We start from the raw sequence: 11105 nt of genomic DNA on the forward strand, positions 1-11105 counted from the left end.
CTGGAAGCGGAGGCAACAGCTGTATCAAAAAGCTTGCTCAAATTTGGTCGCCTCCAGACACTGCAAGCAGGGCGTGGCTCAGACTCCCAAGACTTGCAGCAAATGCGGAGAGGGACGTCGACGTTTCCTCACGAGGCCCTGATGAAAGGACAGGCTCGGTCTTCGAAAATCACAAGATAATGGCAGCGGTGGGATTTGAACCCACGCCTCCGGAGAGACTGGAGCCTAAATCCAGCGCCATAGACCGCTCGGCCACACTACCCCACAGGTGGAGGTCCTCAGAAGGGAAGAGTTCCTCGCTTCGGTCAGCCAGATGGCGGGCAACAGAATTGTCACGACTTTGGTTTGAGGGCAAGGCCCAAGCCATCTCTTCTTGCGCTGCTGGTCATAATGGCAGCTGTGGGATTCGAACCCACGCCCCCGAAGAGACTGGAGCTTTAATCCAGCGCCTTAGACCGCTCGGCCACGCTACCGCAGCGGTGGCTCACCAATGAGGCGGGGCAAGCCTTTGCTAGCTCAGCACAAGAGTAGCGGTCCTCAAACCGCAAGGCGTCTCTGAAAGCGGAGGCAACAGCTGTATCAAAAAGCTTGCTCAAATTTGGTCGCCTCCAGACACTGCAAGCAGGGCGTGGCTCAGACTCCCAAGACTTGCAGCAAATGCGGAGAGGGACGTCGACGTTTGCTCACGAGGCCCTGATGAAAGGACAGGCTCGGTCTTTCGAAAATCACAAGATAATGGCAGCGGTGGGATTTGAACCCACGCCTCCGGAGAGACTGGAGCCTAAATCCAGCGCCAGCAGCGCAAGAAGAGATGGCTTGGGCCTTGCCCTCAAACCACAGTCGTGACACTTCTGTTGCCCGCCATCTTGCTGACCGAAGCGAGGAACTCTTCCCTTCTGAGGACCTCCACCCGTGGGGTAGTGTGGCCGAGCGGTCTAAGGCGCTGGATTTAGGCTCCAGTCTCTCCGGAGGCGTGGGTTCAAATCCCACCGCTGCCATTATCTTGTGATTTTCGAAGACCGAGCCTGTCCTTTCATCAGGGCCTCGTGAGCAAACGTCGACGTCCCTCTCCGCATTTGCTGCAAGTCTTGGGAGTCTGAGCCACGCCCTGCTTGCAGTGTCTGGAGGCGACCAAATTTGAGCAAGCTTTTTGATACAGCTGTTGCCTCCGCTTCCAGAGACGCCTTGCGGTTTGAGGACCGCTACTCTTGTGCTGAGCTAGCAAAGGCTAGGCCAGTCTGTTGAACTGCCTGCTTCACAAGAGTGAAAAATATGTCGGGACTGCAAAGGGCCTGACTGACAGGCCTGCATTGGCTTAGCCTTGTTGCGAAGGCTTTTCCCCTGTCTGTGTGGCGTTGGTGGTATAGTGGTTAGCATAGCTGCCTTCCAAGCAGTTGACCCGGATTCGATTCCCGGCCAACGCAACGACCCTCTCTTTAAGGTCCTCTTTACTGCCTCCCTAGGGCCTCCGGTCATGCTGTACGTTCCGCCGCCGGTGCGCCACGGAAAAAAATAGAATTCCATTGTCTTCAATGGAGCATCGCCCACTGGAAATGTCTGCCGCGCAGCAGCCGCACAGAGATAGAAAACACCGCCGAACGCCGCTTCTGGTGGGCGTTGGCCTTAAGGGTACAAATATGTACCTGGTTAAAATTTTCAGCGACATGCAAATCAAGTTGAATTACACTTGCAACATTAGTTAGCTAGGCTATGACGTTTCTACAACTACAGTAGCTATTTAGTTGTATTAGGTTAGGTCAGCCTTTTCATATGACATAATATTTGTAATGATTTACCTGGCTGGGCATGATTTTCCATTAAGCTATAACTTGACCAAAACTAAACTCAAGTGGATGTTTTAAGGTGTTCCATTCCAATTTTAACCTGATTCAATTGGATCTGTTTCAGAAGAACTGAACATATGAAATGTATCATTCTTAAATGTATAATTTACTGTATATCAGCACTTACCTCATGTATGTAATGTACAGTAAAAGCAGTTCATGATCCAAATGGTTTCTGCTGGGGAAAAAAGCCTGAGAAGAGCTGGAGATTCAGTAAGGAGAGGGCTCATTCCCCCTGGGGGTGTTTGTTTTGTTAGATTGTTTGATTTAGACAGTAATTTAATTTGTTTGAAGTTAAGTTAAGGTTTTATTATGGACTATATAGCCTGTAGTACAAGGTGCCTTATGAAATGTGCTTTTAAATGGGCTTTAGACACTAAAAGTGGATACAAATATTAATAAAGATGTTCCATTCCAGTTTTAACCTGATTCAACTGGATCTGTTTCATATGAACTGAACAGTATACTGTGCCATATGAAATGTATCATCATTAAATGTATCATAAATATAGATCAGCACTTACCTCATGTATTCTGTTTTGCACTAACAATGCATTTGTCAACATTCTTTTCACCACTTTTGTCAGTGTTCCGTTTTCTTTCATTTTGGACACCTCATACATTTAGTGATATAACACCCTGATTGGTCATGTTATATTGACATAGTTGGTATTGCTGGATTCAGCACAACCCCACCTTTCCAACAAGCCATCATCTGTGTTTCTATGATAATCCCAGGCCAAGCAAACACAAAGTAAATGAAAACATTCTGTATAAATACAGATTTTTTTGCATGTTCGCCTATTTTAGGGATGTGTTTATAAGTCTGTATTTACTTCATACATCAAGATATTTGCATCCTTGTGTGATTGATCTACATTGATCTACATTGCTTTGTATGCCTTAAGTCCCATACGGACAGGCTATATTTTAGTCCTTTTTTTGGTTATGGTGTGTATAACAATATCTGTTAATTTAACATTCTTAGCAGTAAAATATGTTTAGCCAAGAATCCATTTCATGTATGGGAGACCTTAGAGATGAGGAAAAACATTGTTGGGTTTAGTTCTACCTCCGGTAGGGGTATCTCAAAAATTTGAGGGCATTGTCACTAGCCTATAATGCACCAGGACGTAGCAGACCTGGGGTCAACTGGCTGGAGGAGCGATGGGCACTTTCAGGTGGAGAGGTCGAAAGTCAAAGAGGGCTCAAGGTTTTGAAAAGAAAAACATTTCAAAGCTATTTTTGTTCTTCAGGCAGTGAAGGAGAGATGTCATTTCTTGAGAAGCACTCAGTTTTTTCTTCAGGCAGTGAAGGAGAGATGTAATTTCTTGAGAAGCACTCAGTTTTTTATTCAGGCAGTTAAGGACAGCACTGTTTTTCTCCTTCAGCAAATATGTCCAGCATGTCCTTTCTTGAGAAGCGGGACAGATAGAAAAAGGGGATTAAGAGAAATATAGGGAGAGGGAAGGAAGATGCAAACAAATTAGAGATGAGAGGGTGGAATTGTGGATAATTATTAGCCTGGCTAGCGCCACCACTTCTCAATGAGACGTGGTTTGGGAACCAAAAGTTCATTGTCTCGTATTTGAAAAAAATGCCCAGATCCGTTTATTGGGTGCCACGGATGTCTATCAAATGTGTCTGTGCATAGCTCATCATCATCTTGCTTTCTCTCCTGTTTTGTGATTGGTCCCCTCTCTGAGGCAAAATTAGGGCGGTATAGTTCAAGGCTGCCTTAGCAGATCTTAAAGGAACCGTATGTAGGAAATGTATTTCAATTAATCATAAAATGGCCCTGATATGTCACTAGACATTTAGAAATCATGCTAATTTCAAATACTTATATCACTGACAACAGTAGTCCGGCCAAGATATTTTCATTTAAAAGTGAAGTTGCAGCCCTCAACTGATGTTGATGTTGTTATGTTGTGTTTGGATTTGATGCGCCGCCCTACACTTATCTACGAATCACGAAGTCAGTAGTATTTCGCCATCCGGGTTGCCAGCTATGCTAGTTACCACTGCAAACGTGTTGGATAAAAAATGTCTATCGTTATGGAACCTAAAAGACCTTGTTATGAATCCGAAATACGTCTAAATAAAACAAGGATTTAGGAGATTGAGACGGCTGAAAACGGAGAAGAATTTGAAGACAGACGTCAGTGTTGTTAATTTACTCCTGGACAGGTAAAGATTCATCAGTTTGGCTAACTTACTTGTAGGCTATGTAAATGGACATTTTAAATAGCCTATTCATGACAGTTGATCAAATTATGCAAGTTCGTGCAAAGTAACGTTATGTTGGCCATATGGAGGAGGTGGGTCATTGAATTGAAACGGTAGGCTAAGGAATTGTTTGGGAAATAAAAGCAGCTAGTCATTGCTAACGTTAGCAATGCAATATCAGAGTGAGTTCGTTTTTCTCTGGCATTATGCTGAGGAAAACAGCACTTGCCATTGAAAGCTAGCAGCCTACGTTCCTGCTGCTGCTAGCTGGCAACCGTGACTCAGAGGGGAGGGGGAGACGATTCACCGCTCTACAGTATTTTGAAAGTAATTGCAGTAGGGCTACTCGTTTTGGCCAAAATCCTACATACGGTTCCTTTAAATTTAGATCTTCAAGAACATGTACACCAGTAAGGTCAAGATCTTCATCTCAACTGAGCTCATATGCACTCATTGTTTTCATTTTGTTTTATCTGTTATATCTTATAGTGAATACAGACAATCCAACCAACATATGATAGCATTATTTTTTATTGAAGTGTTTTTTTTAATTATTATTATTGTTAATAATGAAGAATGATAGTTATTGTGATTTTGATTTCATGTGATAAAAGGGAGATTTTGTAGCACAGTAGTCTGCACACTTTAAAGTCTAGGACTCCAGCAGCAGCTCATCATTACAGCGCTTCCTCTGCTTGTGGTCTTCTACTGCTGGTCCCCTCCTCGGTCTCTCCTGTCCACTGAAGGTCTCCTCCTCGGGCCAGCCCAGTACCAGTACCCGTCTCTACCATACCAGCCGTGCTCAGCCTGGCTCTCCTGCTCCCAGGCCCTGTTCCACCAAGCTCTTGTCCCTCTCTCCACCCTTCCGTTCCAATCTGTGTAATCTCTCTCTCTCCATCGGTTCCTTCCCATGTCCTGGGGCTGTTTGTTCCCATGATGCCTCTGTGCTGCGCTGGTCACCTCCTGCCTCTGTCCTCTCTCAGTGGGTGGTTTCCCTTGCCTCTCCACCCTCTCTCCCTTCTTGTCCTCTTCTGATGTGCTGATGGCTGGATTGTTTTCTGTGTCCATTGGACCCAAACCTCTGTCCCCTCCAGTGTTTCTGGAGGTTCTGGTTTCATCCAGAGTGGGCAGTGTAATTCGTGTGTGTGTGTGTGTGCGTGTGTGTGTGTGTGTATGAGGGGGTTGGGGGGGGGGGGACTTGAATGGTTCTGCTGAGTCTCTTTTTCCATTCTGTGGCCCTGCAGCAGCACAATAATAATGGCATACAGTATTCTTTTCAGACGCAGAGCTGTGTTTTCCCTGCCGCTTTTTATCTGACTTCGATTCCTTCTGCATTTGTAGATGTGCATGTTGTGAAGGTGTGTGTAGGTACTGTACATGTGTGAGAAATAAACATAGATAGATACAGTAGATAGATAGATACAGTAGATAGATAGATAGATAGATAGATAGATAGATAGATAGATAGATGGATAGATAGATAGATAGATAGATAGATAGATAGATAGGAATAAGGGTCTGCTTCCACCATAAAATGTTGGTTCTCTTTTCCTCTCAGGATGGTATTCCAGTGGGGGGGTCCCTCTCCGATCCGTATCATCCACAGATTAATGCACCTGCTTAGTTCTCTGACTACAGCCTTGAAGTGTCAGAGAGACACAAACAAGAGCTCCCATCACAGCTCGGTAATTCCGGCACACTCCCTCCTGCTGTCAAGGCTGCCCTCGGGTGCTCAACATCCTGCCTCTCTTCTCTTATTGATCGCCAACGATGCCCTTGGTGAGATGGGTAATAGGTGTGGAGGACATTGCATGAGCATGAGATGCTCCCCCCTCACTAGTGAATGTGAACGCACGTGTGCAAACACACACACACACACACACACACACACACACACACACACACACACACACACACACACACACACACACACACACAATATGAAAACAATAGGGATCCCTACTATTATGCTACTGCTTAGAGAAGCAAGGCCACCTGCGTGTCCACTGTTGAGCAGTGGGTTGGGTGATGGAGTGGCTTCTTCTGCTCTTCAGGAGGAGCACTACAGAAGACAAAAATCAATCCAAACCGGCACCGCCTAATGAAAAGAGTGGAAAAACAACTGAAGAGTGAAAAAGACAAAAGAAGATGGGGAGGGCAGAAGGAGGCGAGAAATACTGGCGTTACTGTATATGTACTGTATATAAAACAATTGATAACAATAAAATGGAGAGGGGAAAGGGAATGAAAACAAAATGATCCTTCCAAATGCTCACAGCAGAGAAGAATGGACAAACACATCAAATACTCATTACCTGAAAGTTAACATTTTCATTGTCCTTTTCTGTGATGTCATTTTACAGAATAGATCAATGCACTTACAGTACTTGCATTTGATTGTCTCTCTATTTTACACACAATGACAATAAAGTTTAATCTAATTTAGTCTCATCAGTGTTGGTGAACAAAAGAAAGGCAGAAAGATGGCAAGAGAAGGATTGGGACTCACACACATTAAACTATTCCAGTTGAAATATCTGTGCCATCTGTTCAAATGGGGTACATTCTATTCAGGTGCTCTGAAGCGCTTTAGAATCTTTGATTGGAATAGCCATTTTGCCTGCTTTTCCTTGGGAAGATATAGCAGGCAATGCCTTTCGCCTTATTCATCCAGCGGCCATTGGAAGCCAGAATGAGGCTACTGGGTACACGTGCCATCACACCTCAGTCCAGCAGATGGCAGTAATGCGTTCATTGATTTTGTGTGCTATTCTCTGTTCTCAGAGGATGTACAACCCATTGAGTTTCCTTGGGTATGAACTGTGCTATAGACATAAAGCTCCCTTGTCTTGTGTTGCTGGCACCCATGTATTAATCACTGTGCTCTATACACTAATCCAGCGAAACACGGAAGTAACACAAAACCGCCATTACTGCGTGGCTGGCTGCTAAGAAATTAGCCCGTTGGTTCCATAGGCGGCTGTTGCAGAGGTTAGCTGTCATTAATACACGTCTTAATACCTTATGTTGTTAATAAATTACCTTCATTGGTAAGTTTTGGCACAGCCTGACATCATTGATCCAATGTTCCCTTTCACCTGACATTTTCTTTCATGAGCGGGATCTCTTGTTAGACATTCTCTGACAGGATGCTTTCATTGAAAAGCACAGGCAAATGTCACTCGTCACACTCGCAGGCACGCAGTAATGGCGATATTCAAGATGGCAGCGCCCATAAAGTTTGCGCTGGATTATAGCCCGATGAATCAGATCAGTGCTTTGAAGCAACACAAAAGAAGATTTGCTCTCATGGTCCCCCAGTTGAGAGGTGCTATAATGAACAAACTAAATATGTGTATTTTGCAACAAAGAATGAACATAATTCCCATATTATATAAAGGGAATTCACCACCAGCAGAGTCTGTAGTAAGAGACCTCCAAATTCCTGTAGCATATAGCAGCTCTTTTCCATTTTGATCTTGGAGGGGGACAGTGTTCCTACCCAAACAGAAAACTTTTAACGGATGTTTTGCAAGAGATGTGACCTGCTCAGTGTGCGACAGAAGTGTCATCGCCCTATTGAGAGTTTATGTGCCATCGAACCACCTCTTTAGGGGGGCTTTAATCAAAGAGAAGACAAGAAAAGAAAAGCATTCCCATGTGTAGTTGTCACTGTGTATTACCCTCATATCTGAAGAAATTGTCCCAAAGTGAATGCACAAACCTCGGTTAACAGACTGGACATTACAATGATGAAGGGATGTTTGGCATGTTAGATCTATCTAACATGGCATGTTGAGTGAAGTCGAGTGAATGATTGAAGTACAGAATGTAAAGTACACAGACATCTGTCTCTGAACAAAGTTTCATCCATCTGGGGCAGAGTTGAGGGACATGAGCTTTTGCCCTGCATCACTCTGGGCTCTATTGTGGTGAAAAGAAATGGAGGCAACGTGCAAAGGGATTCGCTTCACTGAAACCTCTTTGTGACTACATGCATTCTCTCGCCAATTAATTGAATTCAAAGGCAGAGTGATCATCGGTGGTTTCACAGGCAAAACTGTTCTTGGTCAGAGGCATAATGATTTGCAGAGGGTGGAAGATACACTGAGAAAAAAAAGGTTCTGAAATGGTTCCTCAGAAGGCTAGATGGTTCCCATTTATTCTTTGGCTCTTGCACCAGACCACAAATGTATTCATTTATGAATGCTGGTTAACTAAAAAGCAATTTATATTGCATTGCATTTCACATATGTAATTGGTACATGGTGATACACAGACTAAACTAACCCTCCTGTTTTATTCATTTTATGTTTACTAGATTTGCGTCTCCGGTCAAAAACGACCACTGCATTATAACTTGTTGTAAATCCATAGTAATGCATATATCATCATAATGTTGTGATAGAACTTTGTATCAACGTAAGTCCTGAATATGACCAGTTTTGAACTTGTATTTGCTATACATGGCAATCAGGCCTCATTAACTTGAGCTCATGTACTGTAAGTCAGAAAGGGGAAAACACTATTGGGGAAAAGTTCCAGTGGGGGCATAGAAGCAAAGAGGGGGAGTGTGCGTGTGTGTGTGTGTGTGTGTGTGTGTGTGTGTGTGTGTGTGTGTGTGTGTGTGTGTGTGTGTGTACAGAAGCACAAATACAGTTTATCTGATCAATAGGTATGCGCCTGAACTCGATTTTATACAATGACCATTTTTTTACCCATTCATTTATAAAGTCCGGCCATTTTTGACCGGGAATACACATGGGTGTTCTTAAGTTAAATGAAATACCCAACTTGTTAAGAAAATGATCCACATTTGTTTTGTCTGCTCAGATGCCCTGTGTTAACAAAGGGTTAAGTCCTTTGAATATGCAGTATGGCATAACATAAGGCAGCAGACAGTAAAGCATAGCATTCTGATTGGCACTCATTTCACACCAAGCACATGTTGGGTAGATGATTCTGGATGAGCTCCTCTTGAATCTGACAAGAAAGAAAACATTTATGAAGGGATTTATTTTAACCACTCAATAGAAACGGAGGGAAAGATATGCTAACTCCCACCTTGTGTTCAGACTAGAAGAGATAGATCTACTCACCCATATAATGACTCCCATTCCCTGCCTCAACTCAGATTTACTGTGGGAGAAGAGAAATCATTTATTGCTTAAGGAGGGAAGGAATCAATTGCAGCCTTTTACAAACATACCTATCACAGTTTTAGGTCTGCGCACTGTTAGTGTAAACATAAAAAAATCCACGAGAGGGTGCTCGTTGTATAGCACGATAATGATGTGACAGAACAGCAACTTTCCTTCTTTTTGGACCTCTATTACAGTAAGTTGTATGTGTTACAGTTGTAAGTTGTATGTGTTTGTTTTTTTCCCCCTTTTGACTGTATACTTTCTGTGTTAATGGGCATATTCATCATGTAATGTCATATTTAACTTTTTCACAGCATAAGCATGACACACTTTTTCAGGAGCATCTCATGATGTCCCTTTTATACAAATTGGCCAAATGTTATACATTTACAATCAATTATATAGCAAAGCCAATTATCAAGAAATAGATAGCGGTGAGTTACATACTGTAGGCTTTCAAAAACATTAATTTCACAAAACGCACACAGCGGTAAAAATGCCCTTGTGTGTCAACTGTACAGACCTCGCAAACTCCGGTCGAGTCGATACGAAGCCATTCGGGGTACACGCACTTCAGCCCCTCGTCGCATCTCCCTTTCAGACCCATTGGGCCACCACATCTCTCGCCCTTCACCTTAGCACACACATTGCAGCAGCCACATGTACTGCGCACCAGCCCCCCTTTGCAATCCGTTGGATCCTCATGGATGTCAATTCATGACAAGGAACGCATGACAAAGTCTGGCAGGTTGTTGCAAAAAGGACAATAATTTGGAGGATGACAATGTATTTCGCTAGAAGATGCATCCTGGATGAGGCTGGAGCAGGCTGTTATAGTCCCGGAGATCCAATATTGTTTTCCGACACAACTTGAACTTCTCAATGCGAGAAGGAGTCTCTTTCCCTCTCTGTCTCTCTCCCCACCTCTGTCCTTTTAAATGCAATATGATTGCGCAATCTGTCCCTGCTCTTTGCATGACCCCCACTTCAGTGTTGACTCACTTAGTAGAGGAAAAGTCTTCTAAAGTTTAGAGATTCAAAGCAAACATGTTTTTACATCCTTGCCTATTTCATGAAACACTAAGGACTGCTTACATCATGTGCCTTTCACATACTGTAGACCAAGTTTTTCTTGGTCAGTAGCGTAAAGATTTTTACATTTTAGATTTTGATTCATGCACCAGACCACTAGCCTGACAAGCCAGACCCACATCCAGATAGGGTCTGGGGACTCACCATAGCAGGGCTCAATCGGAGGGGTGGGATAAAGGGTTGTCTTTCAAATCCCTTCTCCACTCAATAGGATAGCACTAAATGAATCATCTTAGCCGGATGCATATTGGTCGCAATTTCTGGTCGCAGGTCAGTCATCATTAAGTTAAGCCCCCCCCCCCCCCCTCCACCAACTCTATACACGATGTGTGAACTCCTACAAGTTGTATGTATATTCCATCAGTCACCACAGGGTATGTATAGGTGTACATACTTTAATAACAATCTGTGTCACTTGAAAGGCCCTCTACCAGACAAAAAGCAGTTGTTAAAGTTGGATTTCAAACATTCTATCAAGACTGATAAATCTTAAAATTCATTCAAATTATGTCCAACATACTGATATGTCAGATAGCCGGGAAACTAGGCCCAAATATCCTTCAGCAAACAACCAAGAGTTCCTTTCTTATGCCTGTTTCCAAGTCAATAAGCCCAATCAATAACTGCAAGATGCTCTTTCAAAAGTTTGGCACTTTGGTTTCCCCTCAATCGCCAAATTGTTGAGTCGTATGTTAACCATGCTCTCTCCAAGTGCTGAGTATGAGTTCCACTTACAGGATCAACAAACCACCTTGACTGATTCACAGTGAGATGTCTACAGCCCAAATTTCCGAGA

The 11105-nt window shown here is 43.5% G+C and overlaps 1 long non-coding RNA gene and 4 other non-coding genes across 5 annotated transcripts; 2 read left to right on the forward strand and 3 right to left on the reverse strand.

The window, feature by feature from the left end:
* Positions 1-180: 180 nt before the first annotated feature.
* trnal-uag (transfer RNA leucine (anticodon UAG)) lies at positions 181-262 on the reverse strand. The gene has a single exon. It is a non-coding gene; the product is annotated as a tRNA-Leu (tRNA).
* A 129-nt stretch (positions 263-391) lies between these two features.
* trnaf-aaa (transfer RNA phenylalanine (anticodon AAA)) lies at positions 392-473 on the reverse strand. Its single transcript has one exon. It is a non-coding gene; the product is annotated as a tRNA-Phe (tRNA).
* Positions 474-916: 443 nt separating this feature from the next.
* trnal-uag (transfer RNA leucine (anticodon UAG)) lies at positions 917-998 on the forward strand. The gene has a single exon. It is a non-coding gene; the product is annotated as a tRNA-Leu (tRNA).
* A 354-nt stretch (positions 999-1352) lies between these two features.
* Positions 1353-1424, forward strand: trnag-ucc (transfer RNA glycine (anticodon UCC)). The gene has a single exon. It is a non-coding gene; the product is annotated as a tRNA-Gly (tRNA).
* Positions 1425-5296: 3872 nt separating this feature from the next.
* On the reverse strand, positions 5297-10150 carry LOC134058313 (uncharacterized). Its single transcript, XR_009934984.1, has 4 exons — positions 9741-10150; positions 9173-9212; positions 5602-9056; positions 5297-5311 (listed from the first exon to the last, which is right to left on the reverse strand). It is a non-coding gene; the product is annotated as an uncharacterized LOC134058313 (long non-coding RNA).
* Positions 10151-11105: the final 955 nt, after the last annotated feature.

This window comes from Sardina pilchardus, chromosome 15, assembly GCF_963854185.1.
Source record: "Sardina pilchardus chromosome 15, fSarPil1.1, whole genome shotgun sequence".
Lineage (NCBI taxonomy): Eukaryota > Metazoa > Chordata > Actinopteri > Clupeiformes > Clupeidae > Sardina > Sardina pilchardus.